The sequence below is a fragment of the Crocodylus siamensis genome, chromosome 9 (genome assembly GCF_052110815.1).
Source record: "Crocodylus siamensis isolate JL-2025a chromosome 9, ASM5211081v1, whole genome shotgun sequence".
NCBI classification, from domain to species: Eukaryota; Metazoa; Chordata; order Crocodylia; family Crocodylidae; genus Crocodylus; species Crocodylus siamensis.
The window spans coordinates 60,944,239-60,963,543 of record NC_143403.1 but is presented as its reverse complement, the minus strand read 5'-3'; the positions used below and the strand labels follow the sequence as shown (position 1 = coordinate 60,963,543).

The 19,305-nt window shown below is 42.7% G+C and overlaps 1 protein-coding gene across 16 annotated transcripts in view; it reads left to right on the top strand.

The window, feature by feature from the left end:
- Positions 1 to 19,305, top strand: part of ARVCF (ARVCF delta catenin family member) — a 444,623-nt gene that overhangs the window by 33,974 nt on the left and 391,344 nt on the right. For 11 of the 16 annotated variants that reach the window (XM_090062536.1, XM_090062534.1, XM_090062537.1 and 8 more), the window contains one exon: positions 3,177 to 3,248. The exons of 1 other annotated variant lie outside the window; for it this stretch is intronic. The gene's annotated coding sequence lies outside the window, so the exon portion shown is untranslated. Of the gene's footprint in view, positions 1 to 3,176; positions 3,249 to 4,641; positions 4,682 to 19,305 lie in introns of those variants that run through there. 4 more of the 16 variants (XM_090062543.1, XM_090062542.1, XM_090062552.1 and 1 more) reach the window with 3 other exon arrangements.

The window sequence follows — 19,305 nt, the reverse complement described above, 5'->3', positions numbered from 1 at the left end:
CCCAGTATCACAACACTCACCTGCCTGCTACTTCGCCACCTGCTACCTAGAGGTATGTAGAAAAAACATTTAAAGCTGCCTCTATCTCCGAATCTCCAAATCTCTCTGAATTGATTTGGAGGGTTTTGGTTTGATTCGTAGAGATTAAAGGGTCCTCTGATTTGATTTGGATTCAGAGATTCAGCCACCAAATCGGGCCGAATCTTCTCCAAATTGAATCAGGGACTGAAGTTTCAGACCTACTGTCTATGCAAACTGACAGCACAGATAGAAATGACAATTTCCACCTGATCTGGCCCCTGAAAGAGTTCTACAGCCATGACCAAACACACTTTAAAAGGGCCACATCCCACAACAGTCTGAACCTGCATTACATAAGGGTTCAGATGAAGATGCTTCAAAGCAGAGCACCTTCATTAACTTGTGTCTACGCATGCCAGGAGCAGGGTTGGGCAGCCCTGCTCCCGGGGCTGTTTTCAGAATGGGAGGGGGAGGGAAAAGGAGCGGAGGGAGATTATTCTGGGGGTTGCCCAACCAGCGTTGGAGGGTGGGACAGGTGGACTGAAGCCCCTCCAAGGCAGGGAGGTGGCTCCAGTCTACCTGGCTCACCCTCCAGCACTGACTGAAAAACTTCAGACCAAACTCCCTCCACACCCATAACCCCTTCCCATTCTGAAGTCAGAGCCGTGGCTCAATGCAGGGAGGTATGGGTCCAATTGCAGCTGAATCCCCCAACCCTTGGGACCCAATGGTGAATGTCAGTTGGGTCCAGGGGATTGCTGTAACTCATAGCACTTCTTTTAAAGTGCTGTGAGTTACAGCAGGGAGCTGCACTTTTGTCTGCACCTTGAGAAAAATTAGCCACATGGTTAGGATTTTTGTATCAGTTGCAGAAGTTGCTGTTGCAGAGATGAATGAGCATAAGTCTAGTGTAACTGAGATAAGAATCTAATCTTCCCCTATTCCCTTTCCCTTAACTCAAGAGTTTTCAACCTTTTTTGGATCAGTGTACCTCCGGCAGCCGGATGCAGAGTGGGGGGAGAGTTGGTGCACGGCTGAATGTGGAGCGGTGGCAGCTGCTATCTGCAGGCTTCCTCCACCCTGCCCCGTGTCCGGCCAGGTGGGCAGCCCTTGCATGGCACCATGGGATGGGGCGTGATGGTGTTCCATCCCCGCCCGCCCTCGTGTACCCCCTAGGGCCGTATCTTCGGGGGTACACGTACCCCTGGTTGACAGCCCCTGCCTTAACTAATGTAAATCTCTGTCTAGATTTTTAGGAACCCCTTGCTCCCTTTAGCTGTCCCTCTCTGTCCATGTATCAGAGGAGGTGTGTTTCTTGTATGCTATAGATCTATGTGCTTTGAGGGTCAGGAAGAAAATTCTCCTAATTAGTCTAAGTTAGCAGAGGTGTGATCAATTTTTCACCCCCATCACAGCATCATGAAGGCACAGTTAGGTAAAATGGGAGTGAAACCTAAAAATCACTATTAACAATATGTAGGAATATTTAGGGATTGCAGCTTTTGGTGGTGTCCAGTGAGAGTAAATGGCCAAAGGGCTAGCTCCTAGAAGAAATAGACACCTGGGATTTTGCACATTGACCTTGTGCCTGTGGGAGAAGGGGTTACCTGTATCTTTGCAGACCAAGGACTTCTATGCTACTATATATTCCTCATGGTGGAAGAGGATTCGAAAGACTGCTAAATCCACCGAAAAGCTGAGGAGAGTCTAACTTGAGTTGTGACCAGTGTAGCAGGAGCTCTGTTCTCACACTCTGGGCTCACTGCAATGCTAGGTACACTAAATTAATAAAGGCCTGGCCTGCAGCTTAAATCCATCCCCATGTCTGTCTTCATTCACCCTTGTGTCCTGATCAATAATTAACATTGATTAAGATTTCTGTGGCAGTAACGTCCAGACACACTGCTTTCTTTTTTGATTAAAAAAATGTTACAGTTCAAGGATTAAAAATTATCTTTTCAGATCAATATTTAATAATGTCCAAATAAAATCCATCCCTTTTTTTCACTATCCCAAATTTAACTTGCTACCTCCTAGCCCTAAGTCAAATGATAATACAAGTTTCAGATTGGAGAACAGTCACAGAAACAGATATTTCTAGTTTTGAAGTGTGGCCTGGGAGGTGACCAATATCAAAACAGTCAGAATAACTTGAGATATATGGTCTTTGAATTAAAAAACAAAACAAAACAGGCAAATATGATCAGCTGACCAAGAATGAGCCAAATTTAGTTGTTTGGCCAATAATTCTGTTGGTTTGATCTTATGCAAGGGCAATTAGCAATATTGTTTCACTTATTTTGCAACAAGAACTGCAAAAGTTTTAATTAATAGATTAGAGAAGTTGTCACGTTTCTTAGCTTCTGTAAGTGAGTCTGGTTCCTGAGGAAAGACAGTTTTATAGCTAAACCTATCACACTGGACTTCACTGTGAACTCATTTATGCTGGTCCTAAAATAGCAGGAGAGAACAGAGCACCTTCATTAAAATGCTGTGTTAAATTTATGTATGTGATCCATAAAGAAAAGCTGCATGATGTGGGTTGACATGTTTCTTAATATTCTGGTGGTTTTAATCCTATATGAGGTTAATTTAATGTACTTACTGAGCACTATTTTTTTCTCACTGCACATTCTCTACTTCAGAAAGACTAATTTATGGCTTCCTCTATAGTGAGTTACCCTTAATAGGTTGATATTAACTAATACAATTAAACAAACTATTCCTTCCATTTCAGATTTTGACAAATCTGAATAGAAAGGCTGCATGCAGCCTCATAGGATTAATATCAAAGTCATATATTTTTATGGACAAATTTAGTTACTTGGTAAAGACAGTACTATTTTAGCACATGTTATAGGGCACTTGACTTTGTAGTCAAGAGGTCTCAGTGGAGGTCTATCCTCTGACTTACCTAGGAGCATCTCTGAAATTAGACATGTCTACCGTGACCTTGTTTTATCAACTAACTCTGAACACTCCTGAAAACTGTCTTTAGTTTGCTCCAAAGTGGGACAACACTGCAATTTTTTAAAGTTCTTTATGCTCAAAAGTTGTGTACTGAATCGTCCCCTTGCTCTGGTCTGTAGGTTATTAGTCAGATCACTGGCACAGCTTCTTGTACAATTTTCTTTTTATCTCTTCTTTGTTTTCAGGGATGTCCACATGCCTATTGAGTTTGTTTTTGTGAACAGGGGAAGAAGATTATCGAGTTGGCTGGAAGAGTGGTAAGTGTTATCAGAGTTTTTATCAGACGCAAGAATATTTTTCTCATATTAACACGGAGTGTTATGGCCATGGGATCTAGAATGCAAAACTCTTGCTTCCCTCTCCCTTGAACTTTGCTCTTCCAGACTGTATCACAAATGTCATTCTTTGCCTCACAAAAAAGTAGTGAAAGACAAAATTCTTTTCTGGAAATAATCTTTTGTGGCCTTTCTGTCAACAGTAGGATCACTAAATTGAGTGTACTTGTAAGCGTAACATATGCAGGAGTAAATTGGCTTGCTTACATAGCAAAATAGCATGCAAAAACAAATGGCTAGCTAATTAGTGCTGAGTAATTAACAGTATGTAATATAACAGTAATAATATCCTTCAAAATGTCATAAATGGGTCATTTCAAAATGTTTTTCTGCTGGTATCCCACTTTTAGAAAAGAGGTGAATTGGTTTCTTGACTCTTCGTTAAGGCTATAATCTTAATAGCTGTCATCAGTTCCAGTGCTCTAATTGTACAGGTTGCGTGGAAGGTTGTCTCCCAGGGTCCGACCCACTAGGAAAAGGGATTTAGCACCACTACCCAGCTGGCGATATCTAGATATCTTTAGCTTAAGTGCAAAAGGTTTGTGGAGGTTTTTTTTTTTTTTAAGTCAAAGGATCAAGATCTAATAACATTTTTGAAACAATGTTATTTACTTAATAATCATGTTTGTCTAAAGCACACACATGCCATGCAGGTATCAACTTGATGATGAAGTAGCTTTTATCGCATTCTGCAGTACTTGACCCATGTGATACTTTATCTATTGTTCAGTGAAGGGCTCTTACCAGAATGGAGTAGGTGGCAAAGCTGAAGACCAAGTATTTCTCTTTATAAAGTACCTAAATTCTGGTGACTTGATGAGCTGCTCCAGGGAGAGCTAGCCAGATGGAGAATTGCTAACCTAAGGAAAAGCCATATACAACAGCCCTGTAAATAAAGTAGGTACACACTGGGATAATTCAAAACATTAGCTTTAGGAATGGTAAAGGTGAAAGACAGATATAAACTTACAAATAGTGTAGTGGGTCATGCAAATCTAGGAGTTTTTAAGTGGTTCAGTTTTCTGTTTCTGAAATATTCCCTTGCTAGCATCTTTAGAAAAAAATCAGATTATTGGATAAAGTGGGAGAAATGACTCTTAAACTGCGATGAGAGAACCATGATGAGATGGGTGAGAAGTTATCCCTTCTTAGTACGGTAACTAATGTATAGGTGATCTTGCCCTGTAAATCTTAGCCCTAGATGAGTTTGCTAGTATACCCACCCATGGAAAAGCTGCTTAAAAAGGGAAAGAGGTGTTTCTTAAAGACTAGTAATTGTAGGATCATTACAGAAGTTGTTTTTTTTTTTTTATAGAGTTCATGACTAAGACTGATTTGCTTGTTTCAGGAGCTAGGTATGTGCTTTCTCTTTTTAAAGAACATGTCACCTTTAATCAAGAGAGCTATATGTTTTCTGAATGATGGTGCTTTCAGTTTATTGCTTGTTAACTCTGGGAGTATGTCAGCTAGTTGCTCTGCAAGTGTAACTTGCTGGCTCAGACTGTTTACTTCTAAAATAATTTTAGGTTAGTTTTGACTGGTTATTGGTGGGTGGGTCATAGTTTTAAAACTGTATTGCAATTTCCATAAACCTTTGAGGTTCTGCTGGAATATCTCAAATCTAGAACTTTGCTGGTTACCCTCTGAGACCCACTGAGGTCAGTGATAGAATTGCTGTGGCTTTCATTGGAATAGGCCAGTTAAATTCAATGTTGTGTTCGGGGCAAGCCCGTCCTATCCTGCAAAAATTGTGGCCTCAGGGGGCCTGCAGCCAAGGGGCCCCCTGAACGTGCCCCTCTTCCTGCTGCCACCACCAGCTTCACATCTGGCCGCTTCCTACCTCCCTACCCCCTCCCCACAGCTGCCACTGGGTTCTTTTGCCGCTTGCCAACCAGTGCCCCCCACCCCTCCACTGATGCCGGCTTCTTCACATCAGGGGGCCCCAAAACTATACCTTGCAGGGGGCCCCCAAAATTGTGGGCTGGCCCTGGTCATGTTACTCATTTCAAGAAGTTTCATAATGTTCTACTATGGCTAGAGCAACATAAAAAGTGGTGTAGCTGTATTTAAATTGGTATGAAGAAAGAGGTCTCGTTTCAGAAATGCTGCATTTAGTAGGAGGAAGGATATCTTAGCTGCTTTTACCATGCCAGCCTGGTAGTTTTCCTTTAGTCCATTCATCTTTCATCAGCAGTTCCTCTCCCGAAACTCTCCCTCATACAACTGGCAGGTGCTGCACACCAACTGGCATCAGATCCATACTGAATATGGTAGCTAAATTTTGCAGCCCTAGATTTAACAGTGCCCTGCTTGTGAGAGAGTTTCAAAGGTGCTCTCCAAATCTCAGTTCTGTGCTAAAATTCAGAGGAATTTATTTGACTTTTATTATGGGTCTTGTGTTTCCTAGAACTGTATTTACTTAAACTTTTCAGTCGTTTGGAACCAATAGTGCATATACAGCAGTTTTGGGTGTTATAACCTCACTCTTACATCAGTGGCCATTTTTCAATGGTGTGCATTCTTTGACAGGTAAGACTATGTTAACTATGTAGTAAGAATTTCTGCTAAATATTTTTTTAAGGAAGAAAGGTATCATTATGAGTAACATTCATTTAAAAGTCTCTTGTCCGTGTGTCCTGGAATGATGTTCAGAAGAATAAAAGTAGCTGCCTTGTCTGCTGTTTAAAAATATTTAGATCATCAGGATTATGACTACAGTTGAGTGATATAAATGATCATTTTTATATGACCTGCAAACTCAATACCCGATGTTTCTGGTAGGCATATTCAGGGCTCATTCTACTTTTGTAAAAAGTTCATGATATACAAAATTTCACCCAAATGTGATTTCAAATGTTTTGCAGATTGCCTGACTTAATCTTTTGTTTTATGTGCTTTTCATGATATGGTTGTCCCCATAACCCAGTGGGTGTATCTACATGTGATGCTACATCTCTGTAGCAACATGCTACAGTGATGTAGCGTCTGTGGGCAAAAGTCATGATGCCACCACTACATCTCTGTAGCAACACGCTTCCTCAGTATAGCGCATTGCTATAGTGATGTAGCAGCTAAAAATAACTGTGCGCCGCCAGCATGGCGTGGTACGGGCTGTTACTGCACTGTCATTTAATACTTCCAAAAGGAAGTAATAAATCAGTGTTTCTCAACCTGTGGTACGTGTACCCCTGGGGGCACATAAGACATGGATAGGGGGTACGCAGGTACTGTGTTTTGAGTTTGGCCTGCCCTCTCATCCGGCGAGTTGGAGGTGTCTTTGCCTGTTTGAGCCAGAAGTTTCGGCTGCCACCCCTCTGCGTCTGGGTCACCTGGGCTTTCACTCCCCAGTGTCAGTGTGCCAGGGGACAGGGAGGGAGGTCCTGTGCAGGCTGCTTTGCCCTGGGCTGTGGTCCGCAAGGAAGAAGTGGGACTTGGCTCATGGCAGCAAAACCAGAAGTGCCATGGTGGGATTTCCAGTTTTGCTTTTGCCACATTGATTGGCAAGGGGTACGTAAGCTACCAAAGGTTGAGAACCACTGTAATAAATGACAGCACAGTAACAATGGCATAGTAGGGGCACGTGTAGATGTGCCCAGTGTGTGCTTCTGTCTTGCCCTTCATTAACTAATGACCATTTATTTTGGGTTTCATCATTGTTAGCTTTTTTGGTTTTTGCAAGCTCAAACCTGGAAGTTTACTTTCTGTAATTAATAGATTCCTTAATATTATTCAACTCCTAACTGATTTGCTTCATGCTTAGAACTGATTAGATCCATTTATAAAAATTCTCCTTAACTGCAAGGCTGTTATATGTTTAAAAAAAAAAAAAGTCTTAAGCATGTCACATTGGTTTATATAGCATCTTGCATTTTGCAGGTGTGATTCATGAAGATTGCTTGCAAGTCTAACATTTACACTATATCTGAGCCAAGTAATTTTTTAAAGGCAGTCTTTCCCTTGAGTCTATACACCCACCATTTGTATAAATGAATTACTGCGGCTGACGTACAGCTCCCAGAGCTTCTTTAAAACAATTCCGTAGAGCTAGTTTAGGTGATGTTGAAATGTATTGAGCCAGAATTTAGTGGTTTTTGGCTGTTATGGTATGTCATTACCTGCAGTCCAAATCTCATGATTTCCTCTGTGTGAATTGTGCCTGGAATGGTCTCCTCACCAAGACTATCTTGTTGGGGCTATATGAGTTTTCAAAGCTTCCCGATGAGACCAAATTCTGCCTTCAATATGGTTGAATGGGTGTAAATGAGAACCCTGTGTCTCTTAGGTATATCACACATTGGTCTCATTTGGATAAATGTATTCGTGATGGTCTTATCATGATCTTTAATTGTGTGTGTGCAGAAGGGTGAGGCTGCTTTTTTTAAAAGCTGAGAGACTTGTCTAAATTTGGTTTATTATATTCAAGTTAATGCTAAAGAAACCTTTAAATGACTTGAGAAAAAATGAAGTTCATGTGAAATCTGTCAAGACAAAGTCAGCAGCATTTCATACAAACAAAGGAGATACCAGAAGCAGAAAGTTCGCATTATGTAAAGCAATCAGATATACCTGGAAAATATAATGTGAGAGGGGAGGCAAAAGCACCCCCAACATGGCCCAGGACCCCTCCCGACAAGCCCCGATACTTACTGCAGGGAAGGAGACAAGTGGCAGCTGTGGGAATATGGTGACACAGGCTTGGCAGTTCCGGAGCTACCTGAGCCTGCGAATCGGCAAGCCCCAGGAGCAGGGCTTTGGAGAAGCGTAGGCTCTCAAAATGCAGCTGGGAAAGGAATCATCTGGGCGGAGGGAGAGCCATGGCATGCCGGCCGGGAGATGCAGGCAGCGGAGCCAGGTGCCAGCAGCCCCAATCACGGGGAAAGAAGCCCGAGCATCAGCCAGGGAAGCCTGGCTGCAGGAGCAAGGAATCCGAGCTCTGGGACACAAGGATCGCTGGAGAGCCGCAGCGTGGACAAGCAGTTCTCCATTACAAGTCCGGGCAAAACCACAGCCACGTTGGAGAACTCAGGTACTGCGGCAGGGAGGGCAATAAGCGACAGCTAAACCCTGTGGGCAGCCTGGTGAAGAGGGAGGAGCAGGTGGCGGCTGCATCAGAGCCCTATGGGGAAGTGGCACGTACCACCAGATGGTGGGACCAGGAGTGACTGGCTCCTAGTCAGTAGGGCCCCAGGAAAAACACACAGAGAGATGGACAGATTCCCTCTCCCGTCCCAGGGGACAGAGGTGTCCTGGGAGTCAGGATTTTAGGTGCCTGTTGGCAGACACCGAATACCTTTTTCAGTTGAGAATTATCCTAGGACCTAAGTTACCATTACCCCAGGCCAGGGCAGGCTTAGTTGCCCGAAAGTTGATCTGGAGACCAGGGATCGACTCGGGAGAGATTGACGGCTAGAAGGACCCGACCCAGGTTGAGGTGGGTAATGTGGATGAAAAGAGATCATCCCAAAGGAAGACTACAGAGAGCAGTGTGTTCCCAGGTTGTGGATGTGGTAAGGGTGTGGTAAAGGGAAGGTTTGGAGCCCCACAAAGAAAGACCAGGGTCAAGACCCCTTTTGGGACCACGGACAGGGAACTGCCTTCCCAACAGTCAACATCAAAGATGTGGCAGGCAAGTAGGGGCAGCGCTCGAAACCATCTAGGTGGCCCCAAGGTGCAGTCTCACCTTGACATCGCTAGGGAGCAAGGCACTGACCAGAAAAGGACCAAAGCCTTACAACACCTACCAGCAACATATAACATATTGTGACACTTCGAGGATTTTATCTGTAGACAACTTAGAGCTTTCTTTTGATATTATAAATTCTGTATGTTTCTATATCAAACTATAGCCTCCATTTTGTTTTCTCTGTACTCTTTCAAATACAAAAACTGTTTTGTGCTTTTACTTCACCTGAGTGGTCAGCTGAAATATACCTGGGGTGTTAGGAGAAATTCTAGGACTTAGAGGGCTAATAATGGAAGGCCAGTAGTCTTTGATGGCCTTTCATTCAAATAGAGGCACTCTTGGTTAAAGAGCTAGTTAAATCAACTTGGCTGAATTTACCAACTGCAGTGGAAACCAAGGAATGGATGGGGGACTGGTGAGCACCCTAGATGGTCACAAGACAAAAGGAAAATAAGATGAGGTATTTGTACAGCCCTTTGGCAAACAGAGACTGTGAGAGTCAGAAACAGGGGGAGTTAGAACTAGGCACACGGGATCTTAGGGTGCCTATAGAGGTGCTCCAGGGTAGGGGATGGGGGCGTTTTAGTTAGAGCAGCTCTTGCCACTCTAATTAAAATGCCCACAGTGTCTCGTGTATTTAGTGTCCTGCATTTCAAAATGGCAGCAGGGGCGCTTTAATTAAAGCTTGTTCTAATCAGAACGTGTTGGAGCACATGTAAAAAGTACCCTTAGCTCTCAGCGCAGTGCTAGAAATTTGTACTCTCACATGTTAGTAGATACCTGGAGCCTGAGACTGTCTGGACTCTGTTCAGACTCAGGAAAGCTTAAAAATACACAGATCCTACATGTAGCACGCAAGCATGTGTGCTGCATGTAAGAACTGATGTAGGTGGTTCTATGGCCTGTGCTCTGCAAGGGGTCATACTGCATGACAGTGATAGTTAGTTGATTAACTCAGCAGACACTGATTGCATCTTGAAGAAGACATATGAGAAACTTAAGGGGCAAAACTGTTTACAGATTTTTAGAGGTGTAACTGGGCACTTGTAGCTGGGGCAGCATCAGTGGCTGTGCTGCTGGCATTACTACCGTGCAGCTGCTGGTCTTTTGCACTCTAACACCCACCCTCCTAGGTTCAGTGTCCAGGGTTGGTGCCCCCAATGCCCTGCCATTATTATACTGCAAATTTGGATCAAATTGAACATTTTTTTTTTCCACTTTGGCATCTGAACCAAAAGATCAATTTTATCCCACCCTCCTCCTGATAGCAGTCCGCAGTTTAAGTAGCAAGATGGAGGGGGTTTGTGAACAGGTCTGGGGAAACATGAGCAGCATCTGTATATGGTTTTTCTTTATAAATAGATTTAAAGCAAGACAGGTATCTGTCTCCATGGCTTCTTAAAAGGCATGACACCAAACAACTACCAGATTAGAGGAACTGTGATATGATTTGACATTTAAACTGACAGGCTGTGATGTAGATGATTACAGAGTCAGGTGGGTGGCAAATTGGCTTAGAGGGGTCACACCCAGAGAGTGGTGGTAGACAGGTCAATGTCGACCTGGAAGGATGTGGGCAGTGGAGTCCCACAAGATTCGGTCCTTGGACTGGTGCTATTCAAGGACTTCATCAGTGACTTGGACAAGGGCATGGAGAGCGCCATGTCCAAGTTCACAGATGATAAAATTATGTGGCAAAGTTAACACACCAGAGGGTAGGGAATGGATCCAGGTTGGAAAAATCTGGACAGGTTGGAAAAATGGGCAGAACGAAATGGGATGCAGTTCAACAAAGACAAGTGCAAAGTGCTGCACCTGGGCAAAAAGAACCACCCACACGCTTACAGGCTTGGGGATGCCCTTCTCAGCAGCACAGCAGTGGAAAGTTGACTCCAACATGAACATGAGTCATCAATGTGACAAAGTGATCACCAAGGCTAACAGCACTTTATCAAACATATCATGCATTAGCAGATGCATGACAAACAGGTCCAGGGAGGTGACGCTTCCCCTCTATGCAGCACTGGTCAGGCCGCAGCTGGAGTACTGCACCAGTTTTGGGCGCCGCACTTCAAGAGGGATGTGGAGAATCTTGAGAGGGCTCAGAGCAAGCCACTTGTATGGTCAGAGGCCTGCAGGCAAGGCCCTATGAAGACAGACTGAGGGACCTGGATCTCTTCAGCCTATAAATTCATCAGGGGAGGGCAGCAGGGAATAGGAGATGCTCTATTTACTAGGGCCCCCTGGAGTAACTAGGAACAAAGGCCACAAATTGATAGAGAGCAGATTTAGGTTGGACATCAGAAAGAACTTCTTCACAGTACGGGTTGCGAGAATCTGGAATGGGCTCCCAAGGGAGGTGGTGCTCTCCCCTACCCTGGGGGTCTTCAAGAGGAGACTGGCCAGGCACCTAGCTGGGTTCGTCTGACCCCAGTGCTCTTTCCTGCCCAGGGCAGGGGGTTGGACTTGATGACCTACTGAGGTCCCTTGTGACCCTAACATCTAAATCTATGGTTTATAGATCTGTAGATCTATATGATATGTATCAAAGGCAATAAACTACTAGCAGCAGATATAATGAAAACTAGTTTTATACTCCAACCTGATCAGACCATAAACTAGCATTGAGTTCAGTGGGTATCAGACCTTCCTAAAATATTAATGAGGAATGTTAGGAAGATTTTTTTTTATGTATAGGTATTTAATTTATATATTTAGTTAAATGGTGCCTTTCACCTGTAGGTAGCAATACAACTTGAAAAAATAGGAATTGGTCAAAAATAAAATGTTACTGACATTTTCAGATAACCTTCACTTTAAAAGCATACTCTTTGCTAGCAGGATAGCTTGTTATTGCCTTATGTGCCTTCTGTGGGACTTTGTTGCTTGATTTGAAATGTTTCAGTATTCAGAACTGTGTATGTGAGTTTGGACCTAAAGACTGACATCTCTAGATGTGCAAATGTATTTTAAGGTGACCTACATTGTGCCTTCAAGTGCCTTCACTTTCAGCATGGAAACATGCTAATGCCCACCTATCAAAAATGGATGTAGGGCTCAAAGGTCTATGCACAAATTCGTCTTCAAAACTTGCATGCAATTTCCATTCCTTATGCAGTTTAAAATGTAAACTCACATAGGAAAAGGATCACCACTTTGGCAGTAGTGAAAAAGGTTCATATAACTCTGTAAGAGTCTTCATGGTATTTTACAACTCAAATGGACAGGAGTAAAAAAGTAACATTATACAGGAAGCATGCCAGCAAGCCAAAATGACTTTCAGCACTCTTTTGAGTGGCTCTGCTCTTTTCTGGGAATCAGTGCTTTCTAGGAAGTTATTGGTGAGGGCATAAATTCACATCTATCATGATCAGAGTGATAAGTGAGTTCATTACTCATTTTTAATGAAAGAATTACTTATTCTTTGTAAAATCATTGACAAGTTTATGTAAATTAAGACAGCTCACAACACAAACATTACTAAGAATAATACTTTATACATCTGTCATCTTCTGTATGAAGCCTTCACTGCACTGTACAAATATTAATGATTTGGGATGGTACCATCTCTGGAAGAGTGGTGGTTATTTTCCCCATTTTCCAGGCAGGAAACTACACTGTATGGATAAATGACTTATTTAGGCTCACAAAGGGAAGAGGAGGCAGAGAATGAAACCTAGACTTCCTGACCTTCAGCTTTCTCCTTTAAGTATGAGTCTGTTTTTCCATCACATATGCAGAAAGCGTGGTTATTTTATTTATGAAGTCTTCTAAATTTTTACTTTTACATTCTGAGTTTTTTTTTCAAAAAATACTTTGGCTTTCAGATCTGACTTCTGAAGAGAACTTTTAGAATAAATATTTAAAGAGTACCTTGTGAATTTATTTCCTAAGTCAAACCTGTCAAAAAGCCAGCCAAGTTTAAGACTATATTGCCATTTAAAATTTCATGCAACAGTCTCAGTAAAATCGCAAGCCAGTATTTTTACATAGTTGAATATGCTCATATAGATAGAGAAATATAAGTCACATCTATAGATGGAGCTGCCTAGGCAGGTCCTAGAACTGATGCTGAATGCCCCTTTATGGATACAAATTAAGGATGCCTACAGATGTTTAGGGGATGCACTATTAACTCATGGCACTTTATACTGTACGAGGCACTTCATGAGTAACAGCTTCTCCCTCATCCCCTGAGCCAAAAGATGTTTGCCTGTTGAGTTGGGGGGGGAGGGTCCAGGCCTGCCTGCACCAGCCCTGGTGGCCCCAGCTGCACCTCCTCCCCCTGGCCCAACAGGCGATAGCGGGGAGGCTCTTACTTATGAAATGCCTTGTATAAAGTGTTGAGAGTTAATAGTGTGGCCCCTAAACATCCTCGCTACCTCCAGCTCAGGCCAGGCAAAGCTTCGCAATACTCTTGGCAGCATCTCTGGCAATACTGGAGTGATGTTAGTCTACTGAAAATACAGATGATGAATAACAAGTTAAGCCCTAATTTCTTTCTACCGACAATGAATGGAGGGGCAAGAAAGTACAGTAAAGGAAGAGTGTTCCTTGTATTTAGTTCCATGATTAATAAACCCAGCAAACTGGTAGTCCCAGGAATCAGTGTCCCTAACTTGGATGGTACTGGAATTAGTAGGAACCAGGTGAAAATTTTCAGTGGGAATTTCTTCTAGTTTGAATTTAATTTAATTAATATCTGAAATGATCCAATAAAAAACTTATGGTTTTGTTTATTAGAAATTAATCTATCTGGTACCACTTTTAGATCTGACTGTAGAGTAATAGCAAAGTTACTGTAGAGTAACTTTAACACCTAGCTTTAATGTTTAAAAGAGACTTCCACATGGACAGCTAAATTGTTCTGCCCTGCTGGATGCTATATGGCAGGCAGTCTGGAGATGCATTTTCTGAGTAGGAACTCCTGGAAGCACCATGCTTCATTTTATACAGTGTTTCTAAGGAGCAAAAAAGAATATGACCACTGCATGTTCCCAGAGTTAAGCACATAATTTAACTGTTTCTTCCCTTTTCCTTCTTTCAGCTATCTAATGCAAGGTAGACCGGAATAATCAGTGCAATTTTGACAACCTTCAGGCACATGCAAAGGGATATTTCCTTTGTTCTTCCCAGATATGTGGGTTTTCTGGAAAATTTTGAATTGGAAATTTTTCCAATGCCTTAAATAGAGCATGATCTGATTTAGCATGTTTATTTGACTTATATTTAGTAAAAAACACGAAAAAAGTACCCCCATGTTAACTGCATGTCCCAATAGCCACAAACAAGTATTTGAACTGAACTATTTGATTAGGGGAAAAAATTAATACAGCACGCTTAATGTGGTTTACATGTTACAGTCAAACAAATTCGAAGTTTTATGTAGGAAGAAATTATTTTTATTGGAATACTTGTAAACATGTAAAGACAATACACAATAGCACGTACTTCCCTTACATTGGTTGTTTAAGTTTAAGAAAAAACATGAAGGCACTGAAAACCGTTGACACATTAATTTTAGCACACCCAAAGAACTGTGCAAGATATGCCGTGTTTGTCCATTCATTTGCTTCAACAGAGTTTAACTCTCTTGCACCAAGGTCATTGCGGCACCTCCAGTTTCACTGTCACTATCTGTAGAATCACTTGCACTACTTATTAGTTCCATTTCAGAATCAGATTGAGGCAAATCTGATTCAGAACTACTTGAACCACCTTCTTTTTCACTAAAGGATGGTTTTACCAATGAGTCTATGGGCAAGGGCAACTTCTCATCACACTGCATCTTCTTCACTAATTGCACTTTTGACTGAGTCTCTGGAAGCAAGAGGTTTTTTGAAACAGAAACAAGCTTAGCGGTGCATTCATTTATTAGTTTATTCCTCTTTTCTGTCTTGATTGAGCTGAAAGCCTTCCAGTTCCATTCACAAGAAGCTGCTGTTGGTGGAGTGCTTAGGATCCTTAGAGCCATCCTGGACAACAGTTGGGTTTTGCAGTGTCCCTTCCACCATGTAAGAGGAGACATATCCTCTGCTGCTTGCCAAATGATGTCTTTTCTCCAAATTTTGTCTTTTGCAAGGTACTCGGCAATGTCTGTCATCACAGCTATTGACATCCATTCATTGTTACTAATGAATTTGATGGAAAAAATGAATTTTTAGAACTGGAAAATTTCCCACAGGAAAATTTTCTATTTTGGACAATTTTCTGTGGCAAATTTCTGCCCCACATCTCTGGCTCTTCCCCACATTGGCTGTATGCTAGGACAAAGGTTGATGTCATTTGCCCTCTCTGTATTTGGGGAAATCTTACCTCATCAGGTTGAAATGATCCTCAGATTGTTTCCTTTTCTAAGAGTTTTAAGAAATTAATTTTGGGCTACCTTTGACAAAATTTTCTTGCTTTCTTTAAAATGGTGCTTTCTTTTCTAAAAGATCATTATAAACAAGAGCATTTTTAGGTACATCAGTTGCAAAGGTTTGTACATGTGAAAAATGTATTTCAGCTTTTGGTTTCCAATGACTTCCTTCAAGGATAAACCTTTCTACGTAGCTCTACCAGTGCATCACAGTCAGTCTTAACTTTCTAGCTTTGATTTTACTGAGCAGAAATCTTTACTCTTAATATGTGATTGAGGCTCTCCAGAGAGGGATTGACATCCAACCTGTCCTTCTTGGACCAATTATAGATCATAGATGATTCTTTCTGCTAACAAGGGACTTCTTGGTGCCTTTTTCTCATCATGAAAGCTTCCATAGGTCTCATATAAGAAAAGCAAAACATCAGTATCAATAAAGTCCTCATTTATTACCATGTTATGGAAGCAGAATGGTTTCCTTTCTTGATGCGGTGCATAGATATGTAATATTGCATATTCTACAAACCCACCGTCTAGCCTTTTCATTGAGGATCCCTTTCTTTCTCTTGAACTGGAACCTGTCACATTTCTTCAACATTCAGAGCCCCAGGGTTTTTACAGGACTAACAATTAGCTAACAATTTTTCCAGCTCCCTCCCTTCCCACCCCCCATGTACAAGTCTAACAATACATCACTACCATACAAACAACACATCAGTGGCAATAACATTACAAACAGACTCCAGTATAGCATGTAACACCCATTATATCCTTAAAAGTCCAGGAAAATATGTGGGCTTGCATTTAGTCTTAAAAAGCTGCAGTCTCTCCTCAGAATTTATCATGGTACTAAATAGGTACTTTGCATCAGTCTTTCATCAGTCCCATGGGACACCCATGCCTGCTATGGGACAGGGAGATCTGGGTGATGGGGATCCCCTACCCTCCATAAATGCTGACCTCGTGAAGGAACACCTTGAGAAGCTGGATACCTTCAAGTCAGCCGGCCCTGACAATCTGCACCCCAGGGTACTCAAGGAGCTGGCGAGCGTCATAGCCCAGCCCTTGGCACGGATCTTTGAAAACTCCTGGCGCTCTGGTGTAGTGCCTGAAGACTGGAAGAAGACCAATGTGGTGCTGATCTTCAAGAAAGGGAGGAGAGTGGATCCGGCTAACTACAGGCCCATTAGCCTGACTTCTATCCTGGGGAAGATCTTAGAAAAGTTTATTAAGGAGGCCATCCTTGATGGACTGGCCCAGGCTAACGTCCTAAGGGATAGCCAGCACGGGTTTGTTGTAGGTAGGTCTTGTTTGACCAATCTCATTTCCTTCTATGACCAGGTGACCTATCACCTGGACGAGGGAGAAGAGATTGATGTCATATATCTTGACTTCAAAAAAGCTTTTGATTTGGTATCCCATGATCACCTCTTGGCCAAACTGGCCAGTTGCGGCCTTGGCTCCACCACGATCTGCTGGCTGGGAAATTGGCTCCGTGGTCGGACCCAGAGGGTTGTAATTGATGGCAGTCACTCATCGTGGTGCTCTGTGACCAGTGGGGTCCCTCAAGGCTCTGTCCTTGGACCCATCCTGTTCAACATCTTCATTAATGATGTGGACATTGGAGTCAGGAGTGGACTGGCCAAGTTCGCCGATGACACCAAACTTTGGGGCAAAGCATCCACGCCAGAAGATAGGCGGGTGATCCAGGCTGACCTGGACAAGCTCAGCAAATGGGCAGATGAGAATCTGATGGTGTTTAACATCGAAAAATGCAAGGTTCTCCACCTTGGAGGAAAAACCTGCAGCATCCTTATAGGCTCGGCAGTGCTACGTTGGATAGCACTACAGAAGAAAGAGACTTGGGGGTCATCATTGACCACAAGATGAACATGAGCCTGCAATGTGATGCTGTGGCTAGTAAAGCGACCAAAACACTGGCTTGCATCCATAGATGCTTCTCGAGCAAATCCCGGGACGTCATTCTCCCCTTGTACTCGGCCTTGGTGAGGCTGCAGCTGGAGTACTGTGTCCAGTTTTGGGCCCCACAATTCAAAAAGGATGCGGAGAAGCTTGAGAGAGTCCAGAGGAGAGCCACGCGGATGATCAGAGGTCAGGAAAATGGATCTTACGATAATAGGCTGAGAGCCATGGGACTCTTTAGCCTGGAAAAGCGTAGGCTCAGGGGTGATCTGATGGCCACCTATAAGTTTCTCAGGGGTGACCACCAGGATCTGGGGGAACATCTGTTCACCAGAGCGCCCCAAGGGATGACGAGGTTGAACGATCACAAACTCCTGCAAGACTGTTTCAGGCTGGACATAAGGAAGAATTTCTTTACTGTCCGAGCCCCCAAGGTCTGGAACAGTCTGCCAGCGGAGGTGGTTCAAGCACCTACATTGAACACCTTCAAGAGTAAATTGGATGCTTATCTTGCTGGGATCCTATGACCCCAGCTGACTTCCTGCCCTTTGGGCAGGGGGCTGGACTCAATGATCTCCCGTGCTCCCTTCCAGCCCTGATGTCTATGAAATTTATGAAAATGATCAGCCTAATCTATTCTCTGACATCTTAGCCTAATGAAAAGTGGCCTTTTGGTACAAAGCAAGAATACTGTCATTCTGAAGATTTTTTAGAAGGAACCCTTAATCACCACAATGAGAAGTTCTTTTTATCTGATCTTAAAATCTTATTTGTTTGGAATGAACTGACCTGGATTTTAATGTCTGCTTAAAATGGAGATTTCATTCTTTAATGGCAATACATCTTGAGGGAGCTGGAAATGATCTATAAGCAGTCAGTTTGCTAAAGTATATGGCATCTTCTCACTTAGAATGCTTTTAACGTTTGCATGTCAACCTATGAGGCTTTCGTTAGAACAGAGAGAGGGGCTATTTCCAACATCAGTTAATGTATTAATTTTTTTAAGCAGTATATTTTTCACAAAGCTAGCTTTATAGACATTTTTTCAAAATATTCATCTACTTATCTGTACTGTATCTGTCTTTTCTTTTGAAATAAAAAAGTTGCCAAAAGAGGTGGCTAACATATATTTCATTAATATCCAGGAGTGTTCCTCTTATTGTAGTTGTCTTTGGAGGCATAGGAGGGAGGAAAACCGTTTTGTATGTAAATTTCCATACACAAACTCTTGCTAACTGGGTCCTATTACAAAATGAATAAACAGAAGCTTGAAAACATTCCTATCACATCTGCCATCATAATGGAAATTGGAGGAAAAAACAATTCAATAAAAAAGCACTAATCGTGAAACACTTTATAAAAGGAGCCTACTGTGGAAGTACTTATCAGAACTCCTTTTGCATGTTTAATAAATAATTTTGCATTAGGATACATGGATCGCTTTCTTCTGTGGTTCTCCTTAAAACATAAATAGCTCATTTGGCTATTTGTGACTTAGGTGTCAGCACTGTCTGGAATATATTTTGACCAAGAATTATGAATCTAAAGCCTTCAAAACAGGATCAGACAATAGCTTGAAGCGCGCAGAGCAGGGGACCATGGGAGAATCCCCAAGTGAGCAGAAGAGCCCAGGACATAGAGATGATATATATAGATCCAAGAGCTCTATTTATTAGGTCTGTGCAAAGTGGCTAGTATTCACTTCAGATTTGGCAGATTTGGGGGACAGTGATTCAATTTGGTGATTCGAATAACTGTCCCGAATCGATTTCACTGAATCTGATTCAGAGATTCGGCTGCTGCTGACTCAGCTGAATCTCCAAATCACACAGGCCCTGTCCCCCACCCGCTGTCGCAGCCCCAGCAATGGCTGCCCTGCCTGCCCCAGGTCCTGGCTCTTTTGGGAAAAAAAAAAAAAAGGCTCAACTCACTGGGTGCTGCCAGGCCAGGGGACGATCCCCACTGCCCCCTGCTGTCCCACACTTCATGGCGGGATCTGTCATGAGCCCCAG